Below are 17,957 nucleotides of genomic sequence, written 5' to 3' on the forward strand. Positions count from 1 at the left end.
CACCCGAGATATCACCAGATATATATTGGATTTTTCACTGACCCTGAGTGTCCGGCCCCATGAGACGGTCGTTCTCTCGGCCCCTGGTGGTCCGAGGTCATTCCCGCTGCACAGATTCATGCGCCAGGGCCTCCTACAGACAATGCTCTTTGATTTATTGCGCTATCTGTAATAGCACCCGAGATATCACCAGATATATATTGGATTTTACCCTGACCCTGAGTGTCCGGCCCCATGAGACGGTCGTTGTCTCGGCCCCTGGCGGTCCGAGGACCTTCCCGCTGCACAGATTCATGCGCCAGGGCCTCCTACAGGTAATGCACTTTGATTTATTGCGCTATCTGTAATAGCACCCGAGATATCACCAGATCTATATTGGATTTTCCCCTGACCCTGAGTGTCCGGCCCCATGAGACTGTGGTTTTCTCGGCCCCTGGTGGTCCGAGGTCGTTCCCGTTGCACAGATTCATGCGCCAGGGCCTCTTGCAGATAATTCACTTTGGTTTATTGCGCTATCGGTAATAGCACCCGAGATATCACCAGATCTATATTGGATTTTCCCCTGACCCTGAGTGTCCGGCCCCATGAGACTGTGGTTTTCTCGGCCCCTGGTGGTCCGAGGTCATTCCCGTTGCACAGATTCATGCGCCAGGGCCTCCTGCAGATAATTCACTTTGGTTTATTGCGCTATCTCTAATAGCACCCGAGATATCACCAGATATATATTGGATTTTTCACTGACCCTGAGCGTCCGGCCCCATGAGACGGTAGTTTTCTCGGCCTCTGGTGGTCCGAGGTTGTTCCCGCTGCACAGGTTCATGCGCCAGGGTCTCCTACAGACAATGCACTTTGATTTATTGCGCTATCTGTAATAGCACCCGAGATATCACCACATATATATTGGATTTTTCACTGACCCTGAGTGTCCGGCCCCATGAGACGGTGGTTTTCTCGGTCCCTGGTGTTCCGAGGTCGTTCCCGCTGCACAGATTCATGCGCCAGGGCCTCCTACAGACAATGCACTTTGATTTATTGCGCTATCTGTAATAGCAGCCGAGATATCACCAGATACATATTGGATTTTTCCCTGACCCTGAGTGTCCGGCCCCATGAGACTGTGGTTTTCTCGGCCCCTGGTGGTCCGAGGTCGTTCCCGCTGCACAGATTCATGCGCCAGGGCCTCCTACAGACAATGCACTTTGATTTATTGCGCTATCTCTAATAGCACCCGAGATATCACCAGATATATATTGGATTTTTCACTGACCCTGAATGTCCGGCCCCATGAGACGGTCGTTCTCTCGGCCCCTGGTGGTCCGAGGTCGTTCCCGCTGCACAGATTCATGCGCCAGGGCCTCCTACAGACAATGCACTTTGATTTATTGCGCTATCTGTAATAGCACCCGAGATATCACCAGATATATATTGGATTTTACACTGACCCTGAGTGTCCGGCCCCATGAGACGGTCGTTGTCTCGGCCCCTGGCGGTCCGAGGACCTTCCCGCTGCACAGATTCATGCGCCAGGGCCTCCTACAGGTAATGCACTTTGATTTATTGCGCTATCTGTAATAGCACCCGAGATATCACCAGATCTATATTGGATTTTCCTCTGACCCTGAGTGTCCGGCCCCATGAGACTGTGGTTTTCTCGGCCCCTGGTGGTCCGAGGTCGTTCCCGTTGCACAGATTCATGCGCCAGGGCCTCTTGCAGATAATTCACTTTGGTTTATTGCGCTATCGGTAATAGCACCCGAGATATCACCAGATCTATATTGGATTTTCCCCTGACCCTGAGTGTCCGGCCCCATGAGACTGTGGTTTTCTCGGCCCCTGGTGGTCCGAGGTCGTTCCCGTTGCACAGATTCATCCGCCAGGGCCTCCTGCAGATAACTCACTTTGGTTTATTGCGCTATCTCTAATAGCACCCGAGATATCAGCAGATATATATTGGATTTTTCACTGACCCTGAATGTCCGGCCCCATGAGACGGTCGTTCTCTCGGCCCCTGGTGGTCCGAGGTCGTTCCCGCTGCACAGATTCATGCGCCAGGGCCTCCTACAGACAATGCACTTTGATTTATTGCGCTATCTGTAATAGCACCCGAGATATCACCAGATATATATTGGATTTTACACTGACCCTGAGTGTCCGGCCCCATGAGACGGTCGTTGTCTCGGCCCCTGGCGGTCCGAGGACCTTCCCGCTGCACAGATTCATGCGCCAGGGCCTCCTACAGGTAATGCACTTTGATTTATTGCGCTATCTGTAATAGCACCCGAGATATCACCAGATCTATATTGGATTTTCCTCTGACCCTGAGTGTCCGGCCCCATGAGACTGTGGTTTTCTCGGCCCCTGGTGGTCCGAGGTCGTTCCCGTTGCACAGATTCATGCGCCAGGGCCTCTTGCAGATAATTCACTTTGGTTTATTGCGCTATCGGTAATAGCACCCGAGATATCACCAGATCTATATTGGATTTTCCCCTGACCCTGAGTGTCCGGCCCCATGAGACTGTGGTTTTCTCGCCCCCTGGTGGTCCGAGGTCATTCCCGTTGCACAGATTCATGCGCCAGGGCCTCCTGCAGATAATTCACTTTGGTTTATTGCGCTATCTCTAATAGCACCCGAGATATCACCAGATATATATTGGATTTTTCACTGACCCTGAGCGTCCGGCCCCATGAGACGGTCGTTTTCTCGGCCCCTGGTGGTCCGAGGTTGTTCCCGCTGCACAGGTTCATGCGCCAGGGTCTCCTACAGACAATGCACTTTGATTTATTGCGCTATCTGTAATAGCACCCGAGATATCACCACATATATATTGGATTTTTCACTGACCCTGAGTGTCCGGCCCCATGAGACGGTGGTTTTCTCGGTCCCTGGTGTTCCGAGGTCGTTCCCGCTGCACAGATTCATGCGCCAGGGCCTCCTACAGACAATGCACTTTGATTTATTGCGCTATCTGTAATAGCAGCCGAGATATCACCAGATATATATTGGATTTTTCCCTGACCCTGAGTGTCCGGCCCAATGAGACTGTGGTTTTCTCGGCCCCTGGTGGTCCGAGGTCGTTCCCGTTGCACAGATTCATCCGCCAGGGCCTCCTGCAGATAACTCACTTTGGTTTATTGCGCTATCTCTAATAGCACCCGAGATATCAGCAGATATATATTGGATTTTTCACTGATCCTGAGTGACCGGCCCCATGAGACGGTAGTTTTCTCGGCCCCTGGTGGTCCGAGGTCGTTCCCGTCGCACAGATTCATGCGCCTGGGCCTCCTGCAGATAACTCACTTTGGTTTATTGCGCTATCTCTAATAGCACCCGAGATATCAGCAGATATATATTGGATTTTTCACTGACCCTGAGTGACCGGCCCCATGAGACGGTAGTTTTCTCGGCCCCTGGTGGTCCGATGTCGTTCCCGCTGCACGGATTCATGCGCCAGGGCCTCCTGCAGATAATTCACTTTGGTTTATTGCGCTATCTGTAATAGCACCCGAGATATCACCAGATATATATTGGATTTTTCACTGACCCTGAGTGTCCGGCCCCATGAGACGGTCGTTCTCTCGGCCCCTGGTGGTCCGAGGTCATTCCCGCTGCACAGATTCATGCGCCAGGGCCTCCTACAGACAATGCTCTTTGATTTATTGCGCTATCTGTAATAGCACCCGAGATATCACCAGATATATATTGGATTTTACCCTGACCCTGAGTGTCCGGCCCCATGAGACGGTCGTTGTCTCGGCCCCTGGCGGTCCGAGGACCTTCCCGCTGCACAGATTCATGCGCCAGGGCCTCCTACAGGTAATGCACTTTGATTTATTGCGCTATCTGTAATAGCACCCGAGATATCACCAGATCTATATTGGATTTTCCCCTGACCCTGAGTGTCCGGCCCCATGAGACTGTGGTTTTCTCGGCCCCTGGTGGTCCGAGGTCGTTCCCGTTGCACAGATTCATGCGCCAGGGCCTCTTGCAGATAATTCACTTTGGTTTATTGCGCTATCTGTAATAGCAGCCGAGATATCACCAGATATATATTGGATTTTTCCCTGACCCTGAGTGTCCGGCCCCATGAGACTGTGGTTTTCTCGGCCCCTGGTGGTCCGAGGTCGTTCCCGCTGCACAGATTCATGCGCCAGGGCCTCCTACAGACAATGCACTTTGATTTATTGCGCTATCTCTAATAGCACCCGAGATATCACCAGATATATATTGGATTTTCCCCTGACCCTGAGTGTCCGGCCCCATGAGACTGTGGTTTTCTCGGCCCCTGGTGGTCCGAGGTCGTTCCCGTTGCACAGATTCATCCGCCAGGGCCTCCTGCAGATAACTCACTTTGGTTTATTGCGCTATCTCTAATAGCACCCGAGATATCAGCAGATATATATTGGATTTTTCACTGACCCTGAGTGTCCGGCCCCATGAGACTGTGGTTTTCTCGGCCCCTGGTGGTCCGAGGTCGTTCCCGCTGCACAGATTCATGCGCCAGGGCCTCCTACAGACAATGCACTTTGATTTATTGCGCTATCTGTAATACCACCCGAGATATCAGCAGATATATATTGGATTTTTCACTGACCCTGAGTGTCCGGCCCCATGAGACGGTCGTTGTCTCGGCCCCTGGCGGTCCGAGGACCTTCCCGCTGCACAGATTCATGCGCCAGGGCCTCCTACAGGTAATGCACTTTGATTTATTGCGCTATCTGTAATACCACCCGAGATATCAGCAGATATATATTGGATTTTTCACTGACCCTGAGTGACCGGCCCCATGAGACGGTAGTTTTCTCGGCCCCTGGTGGTCCGATGTCGTTCCCGCTGCACGGATTCATGCGCCAGGGCCTCCTGCAGATAATTCACTTTTGTTTATTGCGCTATCTCTTATAGCACCCGAGATATCACCAGATATATATTGGATTTTTCACTGACACTGAGTGACCGGCCCCATGAGACGGTCGTTTTCTCGGCCCCTGGTGGTCCGAGGTCGTTCCCGCTGCACAGATTCATGCGCCAGGGCCTCCTGCAGATAATTCACTTTGGTTTATTGCGCTATCTCTAATAGCACCCGAGATATCACCAGATATATATTGGATTTTCCCCTGACCCTGAGTGTCCGGCCCCATGAGACTGTGGTTTTCTCGGCCCCTGGTGGTCCGAGGTCGTCCCCGCTGCACAGGTTCATGCGCCAGGGCCTCCTGCAGATAATTCACTTTGGTTTATTGCGCTATCTGTAATAGCACCCGAGATATCACCAGATATATATTGGATTTTTCACTGACCCTGAGTGTCCGGCCCCATGAGACGGTCGTTCTCTCGGCCCCTGGTGGTCCGAGGTCATTCCCGCTGCACAGATTCATGCGCCAGGGCCTCCTACAGACAATGCTCTTTGATTTATTGCGCTATCTGTAATAGCACCCGAGATATCACCAGATATATATTGGATTTTACCCTGACCCTGAGTGTCCGGCCCCATGAGACGGTCGTTGTCTCGGCCCCTGGCGGTCCGAGGACCTTCCCGCTGCACAGATTCATGCGCCAGGGCCTCCTACAGGTAATGCACTTTGATTTATTGCGCTATCTGTAATAGCACCCGAGATATCACCAGATCTATATTGGATTTTCCCCTGACCCTGAGTGTCCGGCCCCATGAGACTGTGGTTTTCTCGGCCCCTGGTGGTCCGAGGTCGTTCCCGTTGCACAGATTCATGCGCCAGGGCCTCTTGCAGATAATTCACTTTGGTTTATTGCGCTATCGGTAATAGCCCCCGAGATATCACCAGATCTATATTGGATTTTCCCCTGACCCTGAGTGTCCGGCCCCATGAGACTGTGGTTTTCTCGGCCCCTGGTGGTCCGAGGTCATTCCCGTTGCACAGATTCATGCGCCAGGGCCTCCTGCAGATAATTCACTTTGGTTTATTGCGCTATCTCTAATAGCACCCGAGATATCAGCAGATATATATTGGATTTTTCACTGACCCTGAGTGTCCGGCCCCATGAGACGGTCGTTCTCTCGGCCCCTGGTGGTCCGAGGTCGTTCCCGCTGCACAGATTCATGCGCCAGGGCCTCCTACAGACAATGCACTTTGATTTATTGCGCTATCTGTAATAGCACCCGAGATATCACCAGATATATATTGGATTTTACCCTGACCCTGAGTGTCCGGCCCCATGAGACGGTCGTTGTCTCGGCCCCTGGCGGTCCGAGGACCTTCCCGCTGCACAGATTCATGCGCCAGGGCCTCCTACAGGTAATGCACTTTGATTTATTGCGCTATCTGTAATAGCACCCGAGATATCACCAGACCTATATTGGATTTTCCCCTGACCCTGAGTGTCCGGCCCCATGAGACTGTGGTTTTCTCGGCCCCTGGTGGTCCGAGGTCGTTCCCGTTGCACAGATTCATGCGCCATGGCCTCTTGCAGATATTTCACTTCGGTTTATTGCGCTATCGGTAATAGCACCCGAGATATCACCAGATCTATATTGGATTTTCCCCTGACCCTGAGTGTCCGGCCCCATGAGACTGTGGTTTTCTCGGCCCCTGTTGGTCCGAGGTCATTCCCGTTGCACAGATTCATGCGCCAGGGCCTCCTGCAGATAATTCACTTTGGTTTATTGCGCTATCTCTAATAGCACCCGAGATATCACCAGATATATATTGGATTTTTCACTGACCCTGAGCGTCCGGCCCCATGAGACGGTCGTTTTCTCGGCCCCTGGTGGTCCGAGGTCGTTCCCGCTGCACAGGTTCATGCGCCAGGGTCTCCTACAGACAATGCACTTTGATTTATTGCGCTATCTGTAATAGCACCCGAGATATCACCACATATATATTGGATTTTTCACTGACCCTGAGTGTCCGGCCCCATGAGACGGTGGTTTTCTCGGTCCCTGGTGTTCCGAGGTCGTTCCCGCTGCACAGATTCATGCGCCAGGGCCTCCGACAGACAATGCACTTTGATTTATTGCGCTATCTCTAATAGCACCCGAGATATCACCAGATATATATTGGATTTTCCCCTGACCCTGAGTGTCCGGCCCCATGAGACTGTGGTTTTCTCGGCCCCTGGTGGTCCGAGGTCGTTCCCGCTGCACAGATTCATGCGCCAGGGCCTCCTACAGACAATGCACTTTGATTTATTGCGCTATCTCTAATAGCACCCGAGATATCACCAGATATATATTGGATTTTCCCCTGACCCTGAGTGTCCGGCCCCATGAGACTGTGGTTTTCTCGGTCCCTGGTGTTCCGAGGTCGTTCCCGCTGCACCGATTCATGCGCCAGGGCCTCCTACAGACAATGCACTTTGATTTATTGCGCTATCTCTAATAGCACCCGAGATATCACCAGATATATATTGGATTTTCCCCTGACCCTGAGTGTCCGGCCCCATGAGACTGTGGTTTTCTCGGCCCCTGGTGGTCCGAGGTCGTTCCCGTTGCACAGATTCATCCGCCAGGGCCTCCTGCAGATAACTCACTTTGGTTTATTGCGCTATCTCTAATAGCACCCGAGATATCAGCAGATATATATTGGATTTTTCACTGATCCTGAGTGACCGGCCCCATGAGACGGTAGTTTTCTCGGCCCCTGGTGGTCCGAGGTCGTTCCCGTTGCACAGATTCATGCGCCTGGGCCTCCTGCAGATAACTCACTTTGGTTTATTGCGCTATCTCTAATAGCACCCGAGATATCAGCAGATATATATTGGATTTTTCACTGACCCTGAGTGACCGGCCCCATGAGACGGTATTTTTCTCGGCCCCTGGTGGTCCGAGGTCGTTCCCGCTGCACGGATTCATGCGCCAGGGCCTCCTGCAGATAATTCACTTTGGTCTATTGCGCTATCTCAAATAGCACCCGAGATATCACCAGATATATATTGGATTTTCCCCTGACCCTGAGTGTCCGGCCCCATGAGACTGTGGTTTTCTCGGCCCCTGGTGGTCCGAGGTCGTTCCCGCTGCACAGATTCATGCGCCAGGGCCTCCTACAGACAATGCACTTTGATTTATTGCGCTATCTGTAATAGCACCCGAGATATCACCAGACCTATATTGGATTTTCCCCTGACCCTGAGTGTCCGGCCCCATGAGACTGTGGTTTTCTCGGCCCCTGGTGGTCCGAGGTCGTTCCCGTTGCACAGATTCATGCGCCAGGGCCTCTTGCAGATAATTCACTTTGGTTTATTGCGCTATCGGTAATAGCACCCGAGATATCAGCAGATATATATTGGATTTTTCACTGACCCTGAGTGACCGGCCCCATGAGACCGTAGTTTTCTCGGCCCCTGGTGGTCCGATGTCGTTCCCGCTGCACGGATTCATGCGCCAGGGCCTCCTGCAGATAATTCACTTTGGTTTATTGCGCTATCTCTAATAGCACCCGAGATATCACCAGATATATATTGGATTTTTCACTGACCCTGAGCGTCCGGCCCCATGAGACGGTCGTTTTCTCGGCCCCTGGTGGTGCGAGGTCGTTCCCGCTGCACAGGTTCATGCGCCAGGGCCTCCTACAGACAATGCACTTTGATTTATTGCGCTATCTCTAATAGCACCCGAGATATCACCAGATATATATTGGATTTTCCCCTGACCCTGAGTGTCCGGCCCCATGAGACTGTGGTTTTCTCGGCCCCTGGTGGTCCGAGGTCGTTCCCGCTGCACAGATTCATGCGCCAGGGCCTCCTACAGACAATGCACTTTGATTTATTGCGCTATCTCTAATAGCACCCGAGATATCAGCAGATATATATTGGCTTTTTCACTGACCCTGAGTGACCGGCCCCATGAGACGGTAGTTTTCTCGGCCCCTGGTGGTCCGATGTCGTTCCCGCTGCACGGATTCATGCGCCAGGGCCTCCTGCAGATAATTCACTTTGGTTTATTGCGCTATCTCTTATAGCACCCGAGATATCACCAGATATATATTGGATTTTTCACTGACACTGAGTGACCGGCCCCATGAGACGGTCGTTTTCTCGGCCCCTGGTGGTCCGAGGTCGTTCCCGCTGCACAGATTCATGCGCCAGGGCCTCCTGCAGATAATTCACATTGGTTTATTGCGCTATCTCTAATAGCACCCGAGATATCACCAGATATATATTGGATTTTCCCCTGACCCTGAGTGTCCGGCCCCATGAGACTGTGGTTTTCTCGGCCCCTGGTGGTCCGAGGTCGTCCCCGCTGCACAGGTTCATGCGCCAGGGCCTCCTGCAGATAATTCACTTTGGTTTATTGCGCTATCTGTAATAGCACCCGAGATATCACCAGATATATATTGGATTTTTCACTGACCCTGAGTGTCCGGCCCCATGAGACGGTCGTTCTCTCGGCCCCTGGTGGTCCGAGGTCATTCCCGCTGCACAGATTCATGCGCCAGGGCCTCCTACAGACAATGCTCTTTGATTTATTGCGCTATCTGTAATAGCACCCGAGATATCACCAGATATATATTGGATTTTACCCTGACCCTGAGTGTCCGGCCCCATGAGACGGTCGTTGTCTCGGCCCCTGGCGGTCCGAGGACCTTCCCGCTGCACAGATTCATGCGCCAGGGCCTCCTACAGGTAATGCACTTTGATTTATTGCGCTATCTGTAATAGCACCCGAGATATCACCAGATCTATATTGGATTTTCCCCTGACCCTGAGTGTCCGGCCCCATGAGACTGTGGTTTTCTCGGCCCCTGGTGGTCCGAGGTCGTTCCCGTTGCACAGATTCATGCGCCAGGGCCTCTTGCAGATAATTCACTTTGGTTTATTGCGCTATCGGTAATAGCCCCCGAGATATCACCAGATCTATATTGGATTTTCCCCTGACCCTGAGTGTCCGGCCCCATGAGACTGTGGTTTTCTCGGCCCCTGGTGGTCCGAGGTCATTCCCGTTGCACAGATTCATGCGCCAGGGCCTCCTGCAGATAATTCACTTTGGTTTATTGCGCTATCTCTAATAGCACCCGAGATATCACCAGATATATATTGGATTTTTCACTGACCCTGAGCGTCCGGCCCCATGAGACGGTAGTTTTCTCGGCCCCTGGTGGTCCGAGGTTGTTCCCGCTGCACAGGTTCATGCGCCAGGGTCTCCTACAGACAATGCACTTTGATTTATTGCGCTATCTGTAATAGCACCCGAGATATCACCACATATATATTGGATTTTTCACTGACCCTGAGTGTCCGGCCCCATGAGACGGTGGTTTTCTCGGTCCCTGGTGTTCCGAGGTCGTTCCCGCTGCACAGATTCATGCGCCAGGGCCTCCTACAGACAATGCACTTTGATTTATTGCGCTATCTGTAATAGCAGCCGAGATATCACCAGATATATATTGGATTTTTCCCTGACCCTGAGTGTCCGGCCCCATGAGACTGTGGTTTTCTCGGCCCCTGGTGGTCCGAGGTCGTTCCCGCTGCACAGATTCATGCGCCAGGGCCTCCTACAGACAATGCACTTTGATTTATTGCGCTATCTCTAATAGCACCCGAGATATCACCAGATATATATTGGATTTTCCCCTGACCCTGAGTGTCCGGCCCCATGAGACTGTGGTTTTCTCGGCCCCTGGTGGTCCGAGGTCGTTCCCGTTGCACAGATTCATCCGCCAGGGCCTCCTGCAGATAACTCACTTTGGTTTATTGCGCTATCTCTAATAGCACCCGAGATATCAGCAGATATATATTGGATTTTTCACTGACCCTGAGTGTCCGGCCCCATGAGACGGTCGTTCTCTCGGCCCCTGGTGGTCCGAGGTCGTTCCCGCTGCACAGATTCATGCGCCAGGGCCTCCTACAGACAATGCACTTTGATTTATTGCGCTACCTGTAATAGCACCCGAGATATCACCAGATATATATTGGATTTTACCCTGACCCTGAGTGTCCGGCCCCATGAGACTGTGGTTTTCTCGGCCCCTGGTGGTCCGAGGTCGTTCCCGCTGCACAGATTCATGCGCCAGGGCCTCCTACAGACAATGCACTTTGATTTATTGCGCTATCTCTAATAGCACCCGAGATATCACCACATATATATTGGATTTTCCCCTGACCCTGAGTGTCCGGCCCCATGAGACTGTGGTTTTCTCGGCCCCTGGTGGTCCGAGGTCGTTCCCGTTGCACAGATTCATCCGCCAGGGCCTCCTGCAGATAACTCACTTTGGTTTATTGCGCTATCTCTAATAGCACCCGAGATATCACCAGATATATATTGGATTTTCCCCTGACCCTGAGTGTCCGGCCCCATGAGACTGTGGTTTTCTCGGCCCCTGGTGGTCCGAGGTCATTCCCGTTGCACAGATTCATGCGCCAGGGCCTCCTGCAGATAATTCACTTTGGTTTATTGCGCTATCTCTAATAGCACCCGAGATATCACCAGATATATATTGGATTTTTCACTGACCCTGAGCGTCCGGCCCCATGAGACGGTAGTTTTCTCGGCCCCTGGTGGTCCGAGGTTGTTCCCGCTGCACAGGTTCATGCGCCAGGGTCTCCTACAGACAATGCACTTTGATTTATTGCGCTATCTGTAATAGCACCCGAGATATCACCACATATATATTGGATTTTTCACTGACCCTGAGTGTCCGGCCCCATGAGACGGTGGTTTTCTCGGTCCCTGGTGTTCCGAGGTCGTTCCCGCTGCACAGATTCATGCGCCAGGGCCTCCTACAGACAATGCACTTTGATTTATTGCGCTATCTGTAATAGCAGCCGAGATATCACCAGATATATATTGGATTTTTCCCTGACCCTGAGTGTCCGGCCCCATGAGACTGTGGTTTTCTCGGCCCCTGGTGGTCCGAGGTCGTTCCCGCTGCACAGATTCATGCGCCAGGGCCTCCTACAGACAATGCACTTTGATTTATTGCGCTATCTCTAATAGCACCCGAGATATCACCAGATATATATTGGATTTTCCCCTGACCCTGAGTGTCCGGCCCCATGAGACTGTGGTTTTCTCGGCCCCTGGTGGTCCGAGGTCGTTCCCGTTGCACAGATTCATCCGCCAGGGCCTCCTGCAGATAACTCACTTTGGTTTATTGCGCTATCTCTAATAGCACCCGAGATATCAGCAGATATATATTGGATTTTTCACTGACCCTGAGTGTCCGGCCCCATGAGACGGTCGTTCTCTCGGCCCCTGGTGGTCCGAGGTCGTTCCCGCTGCACAGATTCATGCGCCAGGGCCTCCTACAGACAATGCACTTTGATTTATTGCGCTATCTGTAATAGCACCCGAGATATCACCAGATATATATTGGATTTTACCCTGACCCTGAGTGTCCGGCCCCATGAGACTGTGGTTTTCTCGGCCCCTGGTGGTCCGAGGTCGTTCCCGCTGCACAGATTCATGCGCCAGGGCCTCCTACAGACAATGCACTTTGATTTATTGCGCTATCTCTAATAGCACCCGAGATATCACCACATATATATTGGATTTTCCCCTGACCCTGAGTGTCCGGCCCCATGAGACTGTGGTTTTCTCGGCCCCTGGTGGTCCGAGGTCGTTCCCGTTGCACAGATTCATCCGCCAGGGCCTCCTGCAGATAACTCACTTTGGTTTATTGCGCTATCTCTAATAGCACCCGAGATATCACCAGATATATATTGGATTTTCCCCTGACCCTGAGTGTCCGGCCCCATGAGACTGTGGTTTTCTCGGCCCCTGGTGGTCCGAGGTCGTTCCCGTTGCACAGATTCATCCGCCAGGGCCTCCTGCAGATAACTCACTTTGGTTTATTGCGCTATCTCTAATAGCACCCGAGATATCAGCAGATATATATTGGATTTTTCACTGACCCTGAGTGTCCGGCCCCATGAGACGGTCGTTCTCTCGGCCCCTGGTGGTCCGAGGTCGTTCCCGCTGCACAGATTCATGCGCCAGGGCCTCCTACAGACAATGCACTTTGATTTATTGCGCTATCTGTAATAGCACCCGAGATATCACCAGATATATATTGGATTTTACCCTGACCCTGAGTGTCCGGCCCCATGAGACTGTGGTTTTCTCGGCCCCTGGTGGTCCGAGGTCGTTCCCGCTGCACAGATTCATGCGCCAGGGCCTCCTACAGACAATGCACTTTGATTTATTGCGCTATCTCTAATAGCACCCGAGATATCACCAGATATATATTGGATTTTCCCCTGACCCTGAGTGTCCGGCCCCATGAGACTGTGGTTTTCTCGGCCCCTGGTGGTCCGAGGTCGTTCCCGTTGCACAGATTCATCCGCCAGGGCCTCCTGCAGATAACTCACTTTGGTTTATTGCGCTATCTCTAATAGCACCCGAGATATCAGCAGATATATATTGGATTTTTCACTGACCCTGAGTGACCGGCCCCATGAGACGGTAGTTTTCTCGGCCCCTGGTGGTCCGAGGTCGTTTCCGCTGCACGGATTCATGCGCCAGGGCCTCCTGCAGATAATTCACTTTGGTTTATTGCGCTATCTCTTATAGCACCCGAGATATCACCAGATATATATTGGATTTTTCACTGACCCTGAGTGACCGGCCCCATGAGACGGTCGTTTTCTCGGCCCCTGGTGGTCCGAGGTCGTTCCCGCTGCACAGATTCATGCGACAGGGCCTCCTGCAGATAATTCACTTTGGTTTATTGCGCTATCTCTAATAGCACCCGAGATATCACCAGATATATATTGGATTTTCCCCTGACCCTGAGTGTCCGGCCCCATGAGACTGTGGTTTTCTCGGCCCCTGGTGGTCCGAGGTCGTCCCCGCTGCACAGGTTCATGCGCCAGGGCCTCCTGCAGATAATTCACTTTGGTTTATTGCGCTATCTGTAATAGCACCCGAGATATCACCAGATATATATTGGATTTTTCACTGACCCTGAGTGTCCGGCCCCATGAGACGGTCGTTCTCTCGGCCCCTGGTGGTCCGAGGTCAATCCCGCTGCACAGATTCATGCGCCAGGGCCTCCTACAGACAATGCTCTTTGATTTATTGCGCTATCTGTAATAGCACCCGAGATATCACCAGATATATATTGGATTTTACCCTGACCCTGAGTGTCCGGCCCCATGAGACGGTCGTTGTCTCGGCCCCTGGCGGTCCGAGGACCTTCCCGCTGCACAGATTCATGCGCCAGGGCCTCCTACAGGTAATGCACTTTGATTTACTGCGCTATCTGTAATAGCACCCGAGATATCACCAGATCTATATTGGATTTTCCCCTGACCCTGAGTGTCCGGCCCCATGAGACTGTGGTTTTCTCGGCCCCTGGTGGTCCGAGGTCGTTCCCGTTGCACAGATTCATGCGCCAGGGCCTCTTGCAGATAATTCACTTTGGTTTATTGCGCTATCGGTAATAGCACCCGAGATATCACCAGATCTATATTGGATTTTCCCCTGACCCTGAGTGTCCGGCCCCATGAGACTGTGGTTTTCTCGGCCCCTGGTGGTCCGAGGTCATTCCCGTTGCACAGATTCATGCGCCAGGGCCTCCTGCAGATAATTCACTTTGGTTTATTGCGCTATCTCTAATAGCACCCGAGATATCACCAGATATATATTGGATTTTTCACTGACCCTGAGCGTCCGGCCCCATGAGACGGTCGTTTTCTCGGCCCCTGGTGGTCCGAGGTCATTCCCGTTGCACAGATTCATGCGCCAGGGCCTCCTGCAGATAATTCACTTTGGTTTATTGCGCTATCTCTAATAGCACCCGAGATATCACCAGATATATATTGGATTTTTCACTGACCCTGAGCGTCCGGCCCCATGAGACGGTCGTTTTCTCGGCCCCTGGTGGTCCGAGGTTGTTCCCGCTGCACAGGTTCATGCGCCAGGGTCTCCTACAGACAATGCACTTTGATTTATTGCGCTATCTGTAATAGCACCCGAGATATCACCACATATATATTGGATTTTTCACTGACCCTGAGTGTCCGGCCCCATGAGACGGTGGTTTTCTCGGTCCCTGGTGTTCCGAGGTCGTTCCCGCTGCACAGATTCATGCGCCAGGGCCTCCTACAGACAATGCACTTTGATTTATTGCGCTATCTGTAATAGCACCCGAGATATCACCACATATATATTGGATTTTTCACTGACCCTGAGTGTCCGGCCCCATGAGACGGTGGTTTTCTCGGTCCCTGGTGTTCCGAGGTCGTTCCCGCTGCACAGATTCATGCGCCAGGGCCTCCTACAGACAATGCACTTTGATTTATTGCGCTATCTGTAATAGCAGCCGAGATATCACCAGATATATATTGGATTTTTCCCTGACCCTGAGTGTCCGGCCCAATGAGACTGTGGTTTTCTCGGCCCCTGGTGGTCCGAGGTCGTTCCCGCTGCACAGATTCATGCGCCAGGGCCTCCTACAGACAATGCACTTTGATTTATTGCGCTATCTCTAATAGCACCCGAGATATCACCAGATATATATTGGATTTTCCCCTGACCCTGAGTGTCCGGCCCCATGAGACTGTGGTTTTCTCGTTCCCTGGTGTTCCGAGGTCGTTCCCGCTGCACAGATTCATGCGCCAGGGCCTCCTACAGACAATGCACTTTGATTTATTGCGCTATCTGTAATAGCACCCGAGAAATCACCAGATATATATTGGATTTTCCCCTGACCCTGAGTGTCCGGCCCCATGAGACTGTGGTTTTCTCGGCCCCTGGTGGTCCGAGGTCGTTCCCGCTGCACAGATTCATGCGCCAGGGCCTCCTACAGACAATGCACTTTGATTTATTGCGCTATCTCTAATAGCACCCGAGATATCACCAGATATATATTGGATTTTCCCCTGACCATGAGTGTCCGGCCCCATGAGACTGTGGTTTTCTCGGCCCCTGGTGGTCCGAGGTCGTTCCCGTTGCACAGATTCATCCGCCAGGGCCTCCTGCATATAACTCACTTTGGTTTATTGCGCTATCTCTAATAGCACCCGAGATATCAGCAGATATATATTGGATTTTTCACTGACCCTGAGTGACCGGCCCCATGAGACGGTAGTTTTCTCGGCCCCTGGTGGTCCGAGGTCGTTCCCGCTGCACGGATTCATGCGCCAGGGCCTCCTGCAGATAATTCACTTTGGTTTATTGCGCTATCTCTTATAGCACCCGAGATATCACCAGATATATATTGGATTTTTCACTGACCCTGAGTGACCGGCCCCATGAGACGGTCGTTTTCTCGGCCCCTGGTGGTCCGAGGTCGTTCCCGCTGCACAGATTCATGCGCCAGGGCCTCCTGCAGATAATTCACTTTGGTTTATTGCGCTATCTCTAATAGCACCCGAGATATCACCAGATATATATTGGATTTTCCCCTGACCCTGAGTGTCCGGCCCCATGAGACTGTGGTTTTCTCGGCCCCTGGTGGTCCGAGGTCGTCCCCGCTGCACAGGTTCATGCGCCAGGGCCTCCTGCAGATAATTCACTTTGGTTTATTGCGCTATCTGTAATAGCACCCGAGATATCACCAGATATATATTGGATTTTTCACTGACCCTGAGTGTCCGGCCCCATGAGACGGTCGTTCTCTCGGCCCCTGGTGGTCCGAGGTCAATCCCGCTGCACAGATTCATGCGCCAGGGCCTCCTACAGACAATGCTCTTTGATTTATTGCGCTATCTGTAATAGCACCCGAGATATCAACAGATATATATTGGATTTTACCCTGACCCTGAGTGTCCGGCCCCATGAGACGGTCGTTGTCTCGGCCCCTGGCGGTCCGAGGACCTTCCCGCTGCACAGATTCATGCGCCAGGGCCTCCTACAGGTAATGCACTTTGATTTATTGCGCTATCTGTAATAGCACCCGAGATATCACCAGATCTATATTGGATTTTCCCCTGACCCTGAGTGTGCGGCCCCATGAGACTGTGGTTTTCTCGGCCCCTGGTGGTCCGAGGTCATTCCCGTTGCACAGATTCATGCGCCAGGGCCTCCTGCAGATAATTCACTTTGGTTTATTGCGCTATCTCTAATAGCACCCGAGATATCACCAGATATATATTGGATTTTTCACTGACCCTGAGCGTCCGGCCCCATGAGACGGTCGTTTTCTCGGCCCCTGGTGGTCCGAGGTCATTCCCGCTGCACAGATTCATGCGCCAGGGCCTCCTGCAGATAATTCACTTTGGTTTATTGCGCTATCTCTAATAGCACCCGAGATATCACCAGATATATATTGGATTTTTCACTGACCCTGAGCGTCCGGCCCCATGAGACGGTCGTTTTCTCGGCCCCTGGTGGTCCGAGGTTGTTCCCGCTGCACAGGTTCATGCGCCAGGGTCTCCTACAGACAATGCACTTTGATTTATTGCGCTATCTGTAATAGCACCCGAGATATCACCACATATATATTGGATTTTTCACTGACCCCGAGTGTCCGGCCCCATGAGACGGTGGTTTTCTCGGTCCCTGGTGTTCCGAGGTCGTTCCCGCTGCACAGATTCATGCGCCAGGGCCTCCTACAGTCAATGCACTTTGATTTATTGCGCTATCTGTAATAGCAGCCGAGATATCACCAGATATATATTGGATTTTTCCCTGACCCTGAGTGTCCGGCCCAATGAGACTGTGGTTTTCTCGGCCCCTGGTGGTCCGAGGTCGTTCCCGCTGCACAGATTCATGCGCCAGGGCCTCCTACAGACAATGCACTTTGATTTATTGCGCTATCTCTAATAGCACCCGAGATATCACCAGATATATATTGGATTTTCCCCTGACCCTGAGTGTCCGGCCCCATGAGACTGTGGTTTTCTCGTTCCCTGGTGTTCCGAGGTCGTTCCCGCTGCACAGATTCATGCGCCAGGGCCTCCTACAGACAATGCACTTTGATTTATTGCGCTATCTGTAATAGCAGCCGAGATATCACCAGATATATATTGGATTTTTCCCTGACCCTGAGTGTCCGGCCCCATGAGACTGTGGTTTTCTCGGTACCTGGTGGTCCGAGGTCGTTCCCGC

Source organism: Nomia melanderi, unplaced genomic scaffold (assembly GCF_051020985.1).
Source record: "Nomia melanderi isolate GNS246 unplaced genomic scaffold, iyNomMela1 scaffold0030, whole genome shotgun sequence".
Lineage (NCBI taxonomy): Eukaryota > Metazoa > Arthropoda > Insecta > Hymenoptera > Halictidae > Nomia > Nomia melanderi.